This window comes from Salvelinus fontinalis, chromosome 20 (genome assembly GCF_029448725.1).
Source record: "Salvelinus fontinalis isolate EN_2023a chromosome 20, ASM2944872v1, whole genome shotgun sequence".
Taxonomy (NCBI): domain Eukaryota; kingdom Metazoa; phylum Chordata; class Actinopteri; order Salmoniformes; family Salmonidae; genus Salvelinus; species Salvelinus fontinalis.
In genome coordinates this window covers 36,461,798-36,473,799 of record NC_074684.1, presented here as the reverse complement: position 1 = coordinate 36,473,799, position 12,002 = coordinate 36,461,798, and positions in this window count along the sequence as shown.

The window sequence follows — 12,002 nt, the reverse complement described above, 5'->3', positions numbered from 1 at the left end:
GAGGATCTAGTTTCAGACCAGTATGTAGGGGATCTAGTTTCAGACCAGTATGTAGGGGATCTAGTTTCAGACCAGTATGTAGGGGATCTAGCTTCAGACCAGTACATCAGGGATCTAGTTTCAGACCAGTATGTAGGGGATCTAGTTTCAGACCACTATGTAGGGGATCTAGTTTCAGACCAGTATGTAGGGGATCTAGTTTCAGACCAGTATGTAGGGGATCTAGTTTCAGACAAGTATGTAGGGGGATCTAGTTTCTGACCAGTATGTAGGGAATCTCGTTTCTGACCAGTATGCAGGGATCTAATTTCTGACCAGCATGCAGGGTTCTAATTTCTGACCAGTATGTAGGGGGATCTAGTTTCAGACCAGTATGTAGGGGATCTAGTTTCAGACCAGTATGTAGAGGATCTATTTTCAGACCAGTATGCAGGGATCTAGTTTCAGACCAGTATGTAGGGGATCTAGTTTCAGACCAGTATGTAGGGGATCTCGTTTCAGACCAGTATGTAGGGGGATCTAGTTCCAGACCAGTATGTAGGGGATCTAGTTTCTGACCAGTATGTAGGGGATCTCGTTTCAGACCAGTATGTAGGGGATCTAGTTTCAGACCAGTATGTAAGGGATCTAGTTTCAGACCAGTATGTAGGGGATCTAGTTTCAGACCAGTATGTAGGGGGATCTAGTTTCAGACCAGTATGTAGGGGATCTAGTTTCAGACCATTTTGTATGGGGATCTAGTTTCAGACCAGTATGTAGGGGATCTAGTTTCAGACCAGTATGTAGGGGATCTAGTTTCAGAACAGTATGTAAGGGGATCTAGTTTCAGACCAGTATGTAGGGGATTTGGTTTCAGACCAGTACATCAGGGATCTAGTTTCAGACCAGTATGTAGGGGATCTAGTTTCAGACCACTATGTAGGGGATCTAGTTTCAGACCAGTATGTAGGGGATCTAGTTTCAGACCAGTATGTAGGGGATCTAGTTTCAGACCAGTATGTAAGGGGGATCTAGTTTCTGACCAGTATGTAGGGAATCTCGTTTCTGACCAGTATGCAGGGATCTAATTTCTGACCAGTATGCAGGGATCTAATTTCTGACCAGTGTGTAGGGGATCTAGTTTCAGACCAGTATGTAGAGGATCTATTTTCAGACCAGTATGCAGGGATCTAGTTTCAGACCAGTATGTAGGGGATCTAGTTTCAGACCAGTATGTAGGGGATCTCGTTTCAGACAAGTATGTAGGGGGATCTAGTTTCTGACCAGTATGTAGGGAATCTCGTTTCTGACCAGTATGTAGGGATCTAATTTCTGACCAGTATGCAGGGTTCTAATTTCTGACCAGTATGTAGAGGGATCTAGTTTCAGACCAGTATGTAAGGGATCTAGTTTCAGACCAGTATGTAGAGGATCTATTTTCAGACCAGTATGCAGGGATCTAGTTTCAGACCAGTATTTAGGGGATCTAGTTTCAGACCAGTATGTAGGGGATCTCGTTTCAGACCAGTATGTAGGGGGATCTAGTTCCAGACCAGTATGTAGGGGATCTAGTTTCTGACCAGTATGTAGGGGATCTCGTTTCAGACCAGTATGTAGGGGGATCTAGTTTCAGACCAGTATGTAGGGGATCTAGTTTCAGACCAGTATGTAGTGGATCTAGTTTCAGACCAGTATGTAAGGGATCTAGTTTCAGACCAGTATGTAGGGGATCTAGTTTCAGACCAGTATGTAGGGGGATCTAGTTTCAGACCAGTATGTAGGGGATCTAGTTTCAGACCATTTTGTATGGGGATCTAGTTTCAGACCAGTATGTAGGGGATCTAGTTTCAGACCAGTATGTAGGGGATCTAGTTTCAGAACAGTATGTAAGGGGATCTAGTTTCAGACCAGTATGTAGGGGATTTGGTTTCAGACCAGTACATCAGGGATCTAGTTTCAGACCAGTATGTAGGGGATCTAGTTTCAGACCACTATGTAGGGGATCTAGTTTCAGACCAGTAGGTAGGGGATCTAGTTTCAGACCAGTATGTAGGGGATCTAGTTTCAGACCAGTATGTAAGGGGGATCTAGTTTCTGACCAGTATGTAGGGAATCTCGTTTCTGACCAGTATGCAGGGATCTAATTTCTGACCAGTATGCAGGGATCTAATTTCTGACCAGTGTGTAGGGGATCTAGTTTCAGACCAGTATGTAGAGGATATATTTTCAGACCAGTATGCAGGGATCTAGTTTCAGACCAGTATGTAGGGGATCTAGTTTCAGACCAGTATGTAAGGGGATCTAGTTTCAGACCAGTATGTAGGGGATCTAGTTTCAGACCAGTATGTAGAGGATCTATTTTCAGACCAGTATGCAGGGATCTAGTTTCAGACCAGTATGTAGGGGATCTAGTTTCAGACCAGTATGTAGGGGATCTCGTTCCAGACCAGTATGTAGGGGATCTCGTTTCAGACCAGTATGTAGGGGGATCTAGTTCCAGACCAGTATGTAGGGGATCTAGTTTCTGACCAGTATGTAGGGGATCTAGTTTCAGACCAGTATGTAGGGGATCTAGTTTCAGACCAGTATGTAGAGGATCTAGTTTCAGACCAGTATGTAGGGGATCTAGTTTCAGACCAGTATGTAGGGGATCTAGTTTCAGACCAGTATGTAGAGGATCTAGTTTCAGACCAGTATGTAGGGGATCTAGTTTCAGACCAGTATGTAGGGGATCTAGTTTCAGACCAGTATGTAGGGGATCTAGTTTCAGACCAGTATGTAGAGGATCTAGTTTCAGACCAGTATGTAGGGGATCTAGTTTCAGACCAGTATGTAGAGGATCTAGTTTCAGACCAGTATGTAGGGGGATCTAGTTTCAGACCAGTATGTAGAGGATCTAGTTTCAGACCAGTATGTAGGGGATCTAGTTTCAGACCAGTATGTAGGGGATCTAGTTTCAGACCAGTATGTAGGGGATCTAGTTTCAGACCAGTACATCAGGGATCTAGTTTCAGACCAGTATGTAGGGGATCTAGTTTCAGACCACTATGTAGGGGATCTAGTTTCAGACCAGTATGTAGGGGATCTAGTTTCAGACCAGTATGTAGGGGATCTAGTTTCAGACAAGTATGTAGGGGGATCTAGTTTCTGACCAGTATGTAGGGAATCTCGTTTCTGACCAGTATGCAGGGATCTAATTTCTGACCAGTATGCAGGGTTCTAATTTCTGACCAGTATGTAGGGGGATCTAGTTTCAGACCAGTATGTAGGGGATCTAGTTTCAGACCAGTATGTAGAGGATCTATTTTCAGACCAGTATGCAGGGATCTAGTTTCAGACCAGTATGTAGGGGATCTAGTTTCAGACCAGTATGTAGGGGATCTCGTTTCAGACCAGTATGTAGGGGGATCTAGTTCCAGACCAGTATGTAGGGGATCTAGTTTCTGACCAGTATGTAGGGGATCTCGTTTCAGACCAGTATGTAGGGGATCTAGTTTCAGACCAGTATGTAAGGGATCTAGTTTCAGACCAGTATGTAGGGGATCTAGTTTCAGACCAGTATGTAGGGGGATCTAGTTTCAGACCAGTATGTAGGGGATCTAGTTTCAGACCATTTTCTATGGGGATCTAGTTTCAGACCAGTATGTAGGGGATCTAGTTTCAGACCAGTATGTAGGGGATCTAGTTTCAGAACAGTATGTAAGGGGATCTAGTTTCAGACCAGTATGTAGGGGATTTGGTTTCAGACCAGTACATCAGGGATCTAGTTTCAGACCAGTATGTAGGGGATCTAGTTTCAGACCACTATGTAGGGGATCTAGTTTCAGACCAGTATGTAGGGGATCTAGTTTCAGACCAGTATGTAGGGGATCTAGTTTCAGACCAGTATGTAAGGGGGATCTAGTTTCTGACCAGTATGTAGGGAATCTCGTTTCTGACCAGTATGCAGGGATCTAATTTCTGACCAGTATGCAGGGATCTAATTTCTGACCAGTGTGTAGGGGATCTAGTTTCAGACCAGTATGTAGAGGATCTATTTTCAGACCAGTATGCAGGGATCTAGTTTCAGACCAGTATGTAGGGGATCTAGTTTCAGACCAGTATGTAGAGGATCTATTTTCAGACCAGTATGTAGGGGATCTAGTTTCAGACCAGTATGTAGGGGATCTAGTTTCTGACCAGTATGTAGGGGATCTCGTTTCAGACCAGTATGTAGGGGATCTAGTTTCAGACCAGTATGTAGGGGATCTAGTTTCAGACCAGTATGTAGTGGATCTAGTTTCAGACCAGTATGTAGGGGGATCTAGTTTCAGACCAGTATGTAGGGGATCTAGTTTCAGACCAGTATGTAGAGGATCTAGATTCAGACCAGTATGTAGGGGATCTAGTTTCAGACCAGTATGTAGGGGGATCTAGTTTCAGACCAGTATGCAGGGGATCTAGTTTCAGACCAGTATGTAGAGGATCTAGTTTCAGACCAGTATGTAGGGGATCTAGTTTCAGACCAGTATGTAGGGGATCTAGTTTCAGACCAGTATGTAGGGGATCTAGTTTCAGACCAGTATGTAGAGGATCTAGTTTCAGATCAGTATGTAGGGGATCTAGTTTCAGACCAGTATGTAGAGGATCTAGTTTCAGACCAGTATGTAGGGGGATCTAGTTTCAGACCAGTATGTAGAGGATCTAGTTTCAGACCAGTATGTAGGGGATCTAGTTTCAGACCAGTATGTAGGGGATCTAGTTTCAGACCAGTATGTAGGGGATCTAGTTTCAGACCAGTATGTAGAGGATCTAGTTTCAGACCAGTATGTAGGGGATCTAGTTTCAGACCAGTATGTAGAGGATCTAGTTTCAGACCAGTATGTAGGGGATCTATTTTCAGACCAGTATGTAGGGGATCTAGTTTCAGACCAGTATGTAGGGGATCTAGTTTCAGACCAGTACATCAGGGATCTAGTTTCAGACCAGTATGTAGGGGATCTAGTTTCAGACCACTATGTAGGGGATCTAGTTTCAGACCAGTATGTAGGGGATCTAGTTTCAGACCAGTATGTAGGGGATCTAGTTTCAGACAAGTATGTAGGGGGATCTAGTTTCTGACCAGTATGTAGGGAATCTCGTTTCTGACCAGTATGCAGGGATCTAATTTCTGACCAGTATGCAGGGTTCTAATTTCTGACCAGTATGTAGGGGGATCTAATTTCTGACCAGTATGTAGGGGATCTAGTTTCAGACCAGTATGTAGAGGATCTATTTTCAGACCAGTATGCAGGGATCTAGTTTCAGACCAGTATGTAGGGGATCTAGTTTCAGACCAGTATGTAGGGGATCTCGTTTCAGACCAGTATGTAGAGGATCTAGTTTCAGACCAGTATGTAGGGGATCTAGTTTCAGACCAGTATGTAGGGGATCTAGTTTCAGACCAGTATGTAGGGGATCTAGTTTCAGACCAGTATGTAGAGGATCTAGTTTCAGACCAGTATGTAGGGGATCTAGTTTCAGACCAGTATGTAGAGGATCTAGTTTCAGACCAGTATGTAGGGGATCTAGTTTCAGACCAGTATGTAGAGGATCTAGTTTCAGACCAGTATGTAGGGGATCTAGTTTCAGACCAGTATGTAGGGGATCTAGTTTCAGACCAGTATGTAGGGGATCTAGTTTCAGACCAGTATGTAGAGGATCTAGTTTCAGACCAGTATGTAGGGGATCTAGTTTCAGACCAGTATGTAGAGGATCTAGTTTCAGACCAGTATGTAGGGGGATCTAGTTTCAGACCAGTATGTAGAGGATCTAGTTTCAGACCAGTATGTAGGGGATCTAGTTTCAGACCAGTATGTAGGGGATCTAGTTTCAGACCAGTACATCAGGGATCTAGCTTCAGACCAGTATGTAGGGGATCTAGTTTCAGACCAGTATGTAGGGGATCTAGTTTCAGACCAGTATGTAGGGGATCTAGTTTCAGACCAGTATGTAGGGGATCTAGTTTCAGACAAGTTTGTAGGGGGATCTAGTTTCTGACCAGTATGTAGGGAATCTCGTTTCTGACCAGTATGCAGGGATCTAATTTCTGACCAGTATGCAGGGTTCTAATTTCTGACCAGTATGTAGGGGGATCTAGTTTCAGACCAGTATGTAGGGGATCTAGTTTCAGACCAGTATGTAGAGGATCTATTTTCAGACCAGTATGCAGGGATCTAGTTTCAGACCAGTATGCAGGGGATCTAGTTTCAGACCAGTATGTAGGGGATCTCGTTTCAGACCAGTATGTAGGGGGATCTAGTTCCAGACCAGTATGTAGGGGATCTAGTTTCTGACCAGTATGTAGGGGATCTCGTTTCAGACCAGTATGTAGGGGGATCTAGTTTCAGACCAGTATGTAGGGGATCTAGTTTCAGACCAGTATGTAGAGGATCTAGTTTCAGACCAGTATGTAGGGGGATCTAGTTTAAGACCAGTATGTAGTGGATCTAGTTTCAGACCAGTATGTAGGGGATCTAGTTTCAGACCAGTATGTAAGGGATCTAGTTTCAGACAGGTATGTAGGGGATCTAGTTTCAGACCAGTATGTAGGGGGATCTAGTTTCAGACCAGTATGTAGGGGATCTAGTTTCAGACCATTTTGTATGGGGATCTAGTTTCAGACCAGTATGTAGGGGATCTAGTTTCAGACCAGTATGTAGGGGATCTAGTTTCAGAACAGTATGTAAGGGGATCTAGTTTCAGACCAGTATGTAGGGGATTTGGTTTCAGACCAGTACATCAGGGATCTAGTTTCAGACCAGTATGTAGGGGATCTAGTTTCAGACCACTATGTAGGGGATCTAGTTTCAGACCAGTATGTAGGGGATCTAGTTTCAGACCAGTATGTAGGGGATCTAGTTTCAGACCAGTATGTAAGGGGGATCTAGTTTCTGACCAGTATGTAGGGAATCTCGTTTCTGACCAGTATGCAGGGATCTAATTTCTGACCAGTATGCAGGGATCTAATTTCTGACCAGTGTGTAGGGGATCTAGTTTCAGACCAGTATGTAGAGGATCTATTTTCAGACCAGTATGCAGGGATCTAGTTTCAGACCAGTATGTAGGGGATCTAGTTTCAGACCAGTATGTAGAGGATCTATTTTCAGACCAGTATGCAGGGATCTAGTTTCAGACCAGTATGTAGGGGGATCTAGTTTCAGACCAGTATGTAGGGGATCTAGTTTCAGACCAGTATGTAGAGGATCTATTTTCAGACCAGTATGCAGGGATCTAGTTTCAGACCAGTATGTAGGGGATCTAGTTTCAGACCAGTATGTAAGGGGATCTAGTTTCAGACCAGTATGTAGGGGATCTAGTTTCAGACCAGTATGTAGAGGATCTATTTTCAGACCAGTATGCAGGGATCTAGTTTCAGACCAGTATGTAGGGGATCTAGTTTCAGACCAGTATGTAGGGGATCTCGTTCCAGACCAGTATGTAGGGGATCTCGTTTCAGACCAGTATGTAGGGGGATCTAGTTCCAGACCAGTATGTAGGGGATCTAGTTTCTGACCAGTAGGTAGGGGATCTCGTTTCAGACCAGTATGTAGGGGGATCTAGTTTCAGACCAGTATGTAGAGGATCTAGTTTCAGACCAGTATGTAGGGGATCTAGTTTCAGACCAGTATGTAGGGGATCTAGTTTCAGACCAGTATGTAGGGGATCTAGTTTCAGACCAGTACATCAGGGATCTAGTTTCAGACCAGTATGTAGAGGATCTAGTTTCAGACCACTATGTAGGGGATCTAGTTTCAGACCAGTATGTAGGGGATCTAGTTTCAGACCAGTATGTAGGGGATCTAGTTTCAGACCAGTATGTAGAGGATCTAGTTTCAGACCAGTATGTAGGGGATCTAGTTTCAGACCAGTATGTAGAGGATCTAGTTTCAGACCAGTATGTAGGGGGATCTAGTTTCAGACCAGTATGTAGAGGATCTAGTTTCAGACCAGTATGTAGGGGATCTAGTTTCAGACCAGTATGTAGGGGATCTAGTTTCAGACCAGTACATCAGGGATCTAGCTTCAGACCAGTATGTAGGGGATCTAGTTTCAGACCAGTATGTAGGGGATCTAGTTTCAGACCAGTATGTAGGGGATCTAGTTTCAGACCAGTATGTAGGGGATCTAGTTTCAGACAAGTTTGTAGGGGGATCTAGTTTCTGACCAGTATGTAGGGAATCTCGTTTCTGACCAGTATGCAGGGATCTAATTTCTGACCAGTATGCAGGGTTCTAATTTCTGACCAGTATGTAGGGGGATCTAGTTTCAGACCAGTATGTAGGGGATCTAGTTTCAGACCAGTATGTAGAGGATCTATTTTCAGACCAGTATGCAGGGATCTAGTTTCAGACCAGTATGTAGGGGATCTAGTTTCAGACCAGTATGTAGGGGATCTCGTTTCAGACCAGTATGTAGGGGGATCTAGTTCCAGACCAGTATGTAGGGGATCTAGTTTCTGACCAGTATGTAGGGGATCTCGTTTCAGACCAGTATGTAGGGGGATCTAGTTTCAGACCAGTATGTAGGGGATCTAGTTTCAGACCAGTATGTAGAGGATCTAGTTTCAGACCAGTATGTAGGGGGATCTAGTTTAAGACCAGTATGTAGTGGATCTAGTTTCAGACCAGTATGTAGGGGATCTAGTTTCAGACCAGTATGTAAGGGATCTAGTTTCAGACAGGTATGTAGGGGATCTAGTTTCAGACCAGTATGTAGGGGGATCTAGTTTCAGACCAGTATGTAGGGGATCTAGTTTCAGACCATTTTGTATGGGGATCTAGTTTCAGACCAGTATGTAGGGGATCTAGTTTCAGACCAGTATGTAGGGGATCTAGTTTCAGAACAGTATGTAAGGGGATCTAGTTTCAGACCAGTATGTAGGGGATTTGGTTTCAGACCAGTACATCAGGGATCTAGTTTCAGACCAGTATGTAGGGGATCTAGTTTCAGACCACTATGTAGGGGATCTAGTTTCAGACCAGTATGTAGGGGATCTAGTTTCAGACCAGTATGTAGGGGATCTAGTTTCAGACCAGTATGTAAGGGGGATCTAGTTTCTGACCAGTATGTAGGGAATCTCGTTTCTGACCAGTATGCAGGGATCTAATTTCTGACCAGTATGCAGGGATCTAATTTCTGACCAGTGTGTAGGGGATCTAGTTTCAGACCAGTATGTAGAGGATCTATTTTCAGACCAGTATGCAGGGATCTAGTTTCAGACCAGTATGTAGGGGATCTAGTTTCAGACCAGTATGTAGAGGATCTATTTTCAGACCAGTATGCAGGGATCTAGTTTCAGACCAGTATGTAGGGGGATCTAGTTTCAGACCAGTATGTAGGGGATCTAGTTTCAGACCAGTATGTAGAGGATCTATTTTCAGACCAGTATGCAGGGATCTAGTTTCAGACCAGTATGTAGGGGATCTAGTTTCAGACCAGTATGTAAGGGGATCTAGTTTCAGACCAGTATGTAGGGGATCTAGTTTCAGACCAGTATGTAGAGGATCTATTTTCAGACCAGTATGCAGGGATCTAGTTTCAGACCAGTATGTAGGGGATCTAGTTTCAGACCAGTATGTAGGGGATCTCGTTCCAGACCAGTATGTAGGGGATCTCGTTTCAGACCAGTATGTAGGGGGATCTAGTTCCAGACCAGTATGTAGGGGATCTAGTTTCTGACCAGTAGGTAGGGGATCTCGTTTCAGACCAGTATGTAGGGGGATCTAGTTTCAGACCAGTATGTAGAGGATCTAGTTTCAGACCAGTATGTAGGGGATCTAGTTTCAGACCAGTATGTAGGGGATCTAGTTTCAGACCAGTATGTAGGGGATCTAGTTTCAGACCAGTACATCAGGGATCTAGTTTCAGACCAGTATGTAGAGGATCTAGTTTCAGACCACTATGTAGGGGATCTAATTTCTGACCAGTATGCAGGGATCTAATTTCTGACCAGTGTGTAGGGGATCTAGTTTCAGACCAGTATGTAGAGGATCTATTTTCAGACCAGTATGCAGGGATCTAGTTTCAGACCAGTATGTAGGGGATCTAGTTTCAGACCAGTATGTAGAGGATCTATTTTCAGACCAGTATGCAGGGATCTAGTTTCAGACCAGTATGTAGGGGGATCTAGTTTCAGACCAGTATGTAGGGGATCTAGTTTCAGACCAGTATGTAGAGGATCTATTTTCAGACCAGTATGCAGGGATCTAGTTTCAGACCAGTATGTAGGGGATCTAGTTTCAGACCAGTATGTAAGGGGATCTAGTTTCAGACCAGTATGTAGGGGATCTAGTTTCAGACCAGTATGTAGAGGATCTATTTTCAGACCAGTATGCAGGGATCTAGTTTCAGACCAGTATGTAGGGGATCTAGTTTCAGACCAGTATGTAGGGGATCTCGTTCCAGACCAGTATGTAGGGGATCTCGTTTCAGACCAGTATGTAGGGGGATCTAGTTCCAGACCAGTATGTAGGGGATCTAGTTTCTGACCAGTAGGTAGGGGATCTCGTTTCAGACCAGTATGTAGGGGGATCTAGTTTCAGACCAGTATGTAGAGGATCTAGTTTCAGACCAGTATGTAGGGGATCTAGTTTCAGACCAGTATGTAGGGGATCTAGTTTCAGACCAGTATGTAGGGGATCTAGTTTCAGACCAGTACATCAGGGATCTAGTTTCAGACCAGTATGTAGAGGATCTAGTTTCAGACCACTATGTAGGGGATCTAGTTTCAGACCAGTATGTAGGGGATCTAGTTTCAGACCAGTATGTAGGGGATCTAGTTTCAGACAAGTATGTAGGGCGATCTAGTTTCTGACCAGTATGTAGGGAATCTCGTTTCTGACCAGTATGCAGGGATCTAATTTCTGACCAGTATGCAGGGTTCTAATTTCTGACCAGTATGTAGGGGGATCTAGTTTCAGACCAGTATGTAGGGGATCTAGTTTCACACCAGTATGTAGAGGATCTATTTTCAGACCAGTATGCAGGGATCTAGTTTCAGACCAGTATGTAGGGGATCTAGTTTCAGACCAGTATGTAGGGGATCTCGTTCCAGACCAGTATGTAGGGGATCTCGTTTCAGACCAGTATGTAGGGGGATCTAGTTCCAGACCAGTATGTAGGGGGATCTAGTTCCAGACCAGTATGTAGGGGATCTAGTTTCTGACCAGTATGTAGGGGATCTCGTTTCAGACCAGTATGTAGGGGGATCTAGTTTCAGACCAGTATGTAGGGGATCTAGTTTCAGACCAGTATGTAGTGAATCTAGTTTCAGACCAGTATGTAGGGGGATCTAGTTTCAGACCAGTATGTAGGGGATCTAGTTTCAGACCAGTATGTAGAGGATCTAGATTCAGACCAGTATGTAGGGGATCTAGTTTCAGACCAGTATGTAGGGGGATCTAGTTTCAGACCAGTATGTAGGGGATCTAGTTTCAGACCAGTATGTAGAGGATCTAGTTTCAGACCAGTATGTAGGGGATCTAGTTTCAGACCAGTATGTAGGGGATCTAGTTTCAGACCAGTATGTAGGGGATCTAGTTTCAGACCAGTATGTAGAGGATCTGGTTTCAGACCAGTATGTAGGGGATCTAGTTTCAGACCAGTATGTAGAGGATCTAGTTTCAGACCAGTATGTAGGGGGATCTAGTTTCAGACCAGTATGTAGAGGATCTAGTTTCAGACCAGTATGTAGGGGATCTAGTTTCAGACCAGTATGTAGGGGATCTAGTTTCAGACCAGTATGTAGGGGATCTAGTTTCAGACCAGTACATCAGGGATCTAGTTTCAGACCAGTATGTAGGGGGATCTAGTTTCAGACCAGTATGTAGGGGATCTAGTTTCAGACCAGGATGTAGGGGATCTAGTTTCAGACCAGTATGTAGGGGATCTAGTTTCAGACCAGTATGTAGAGGATCTAGTTTCAGACCAGTATGTAGGGGATCTAGTTTCAGACCAGTATGTAGAGGATCTAGTTTCAGACCAGTATGTAGGGGGATCTAGTT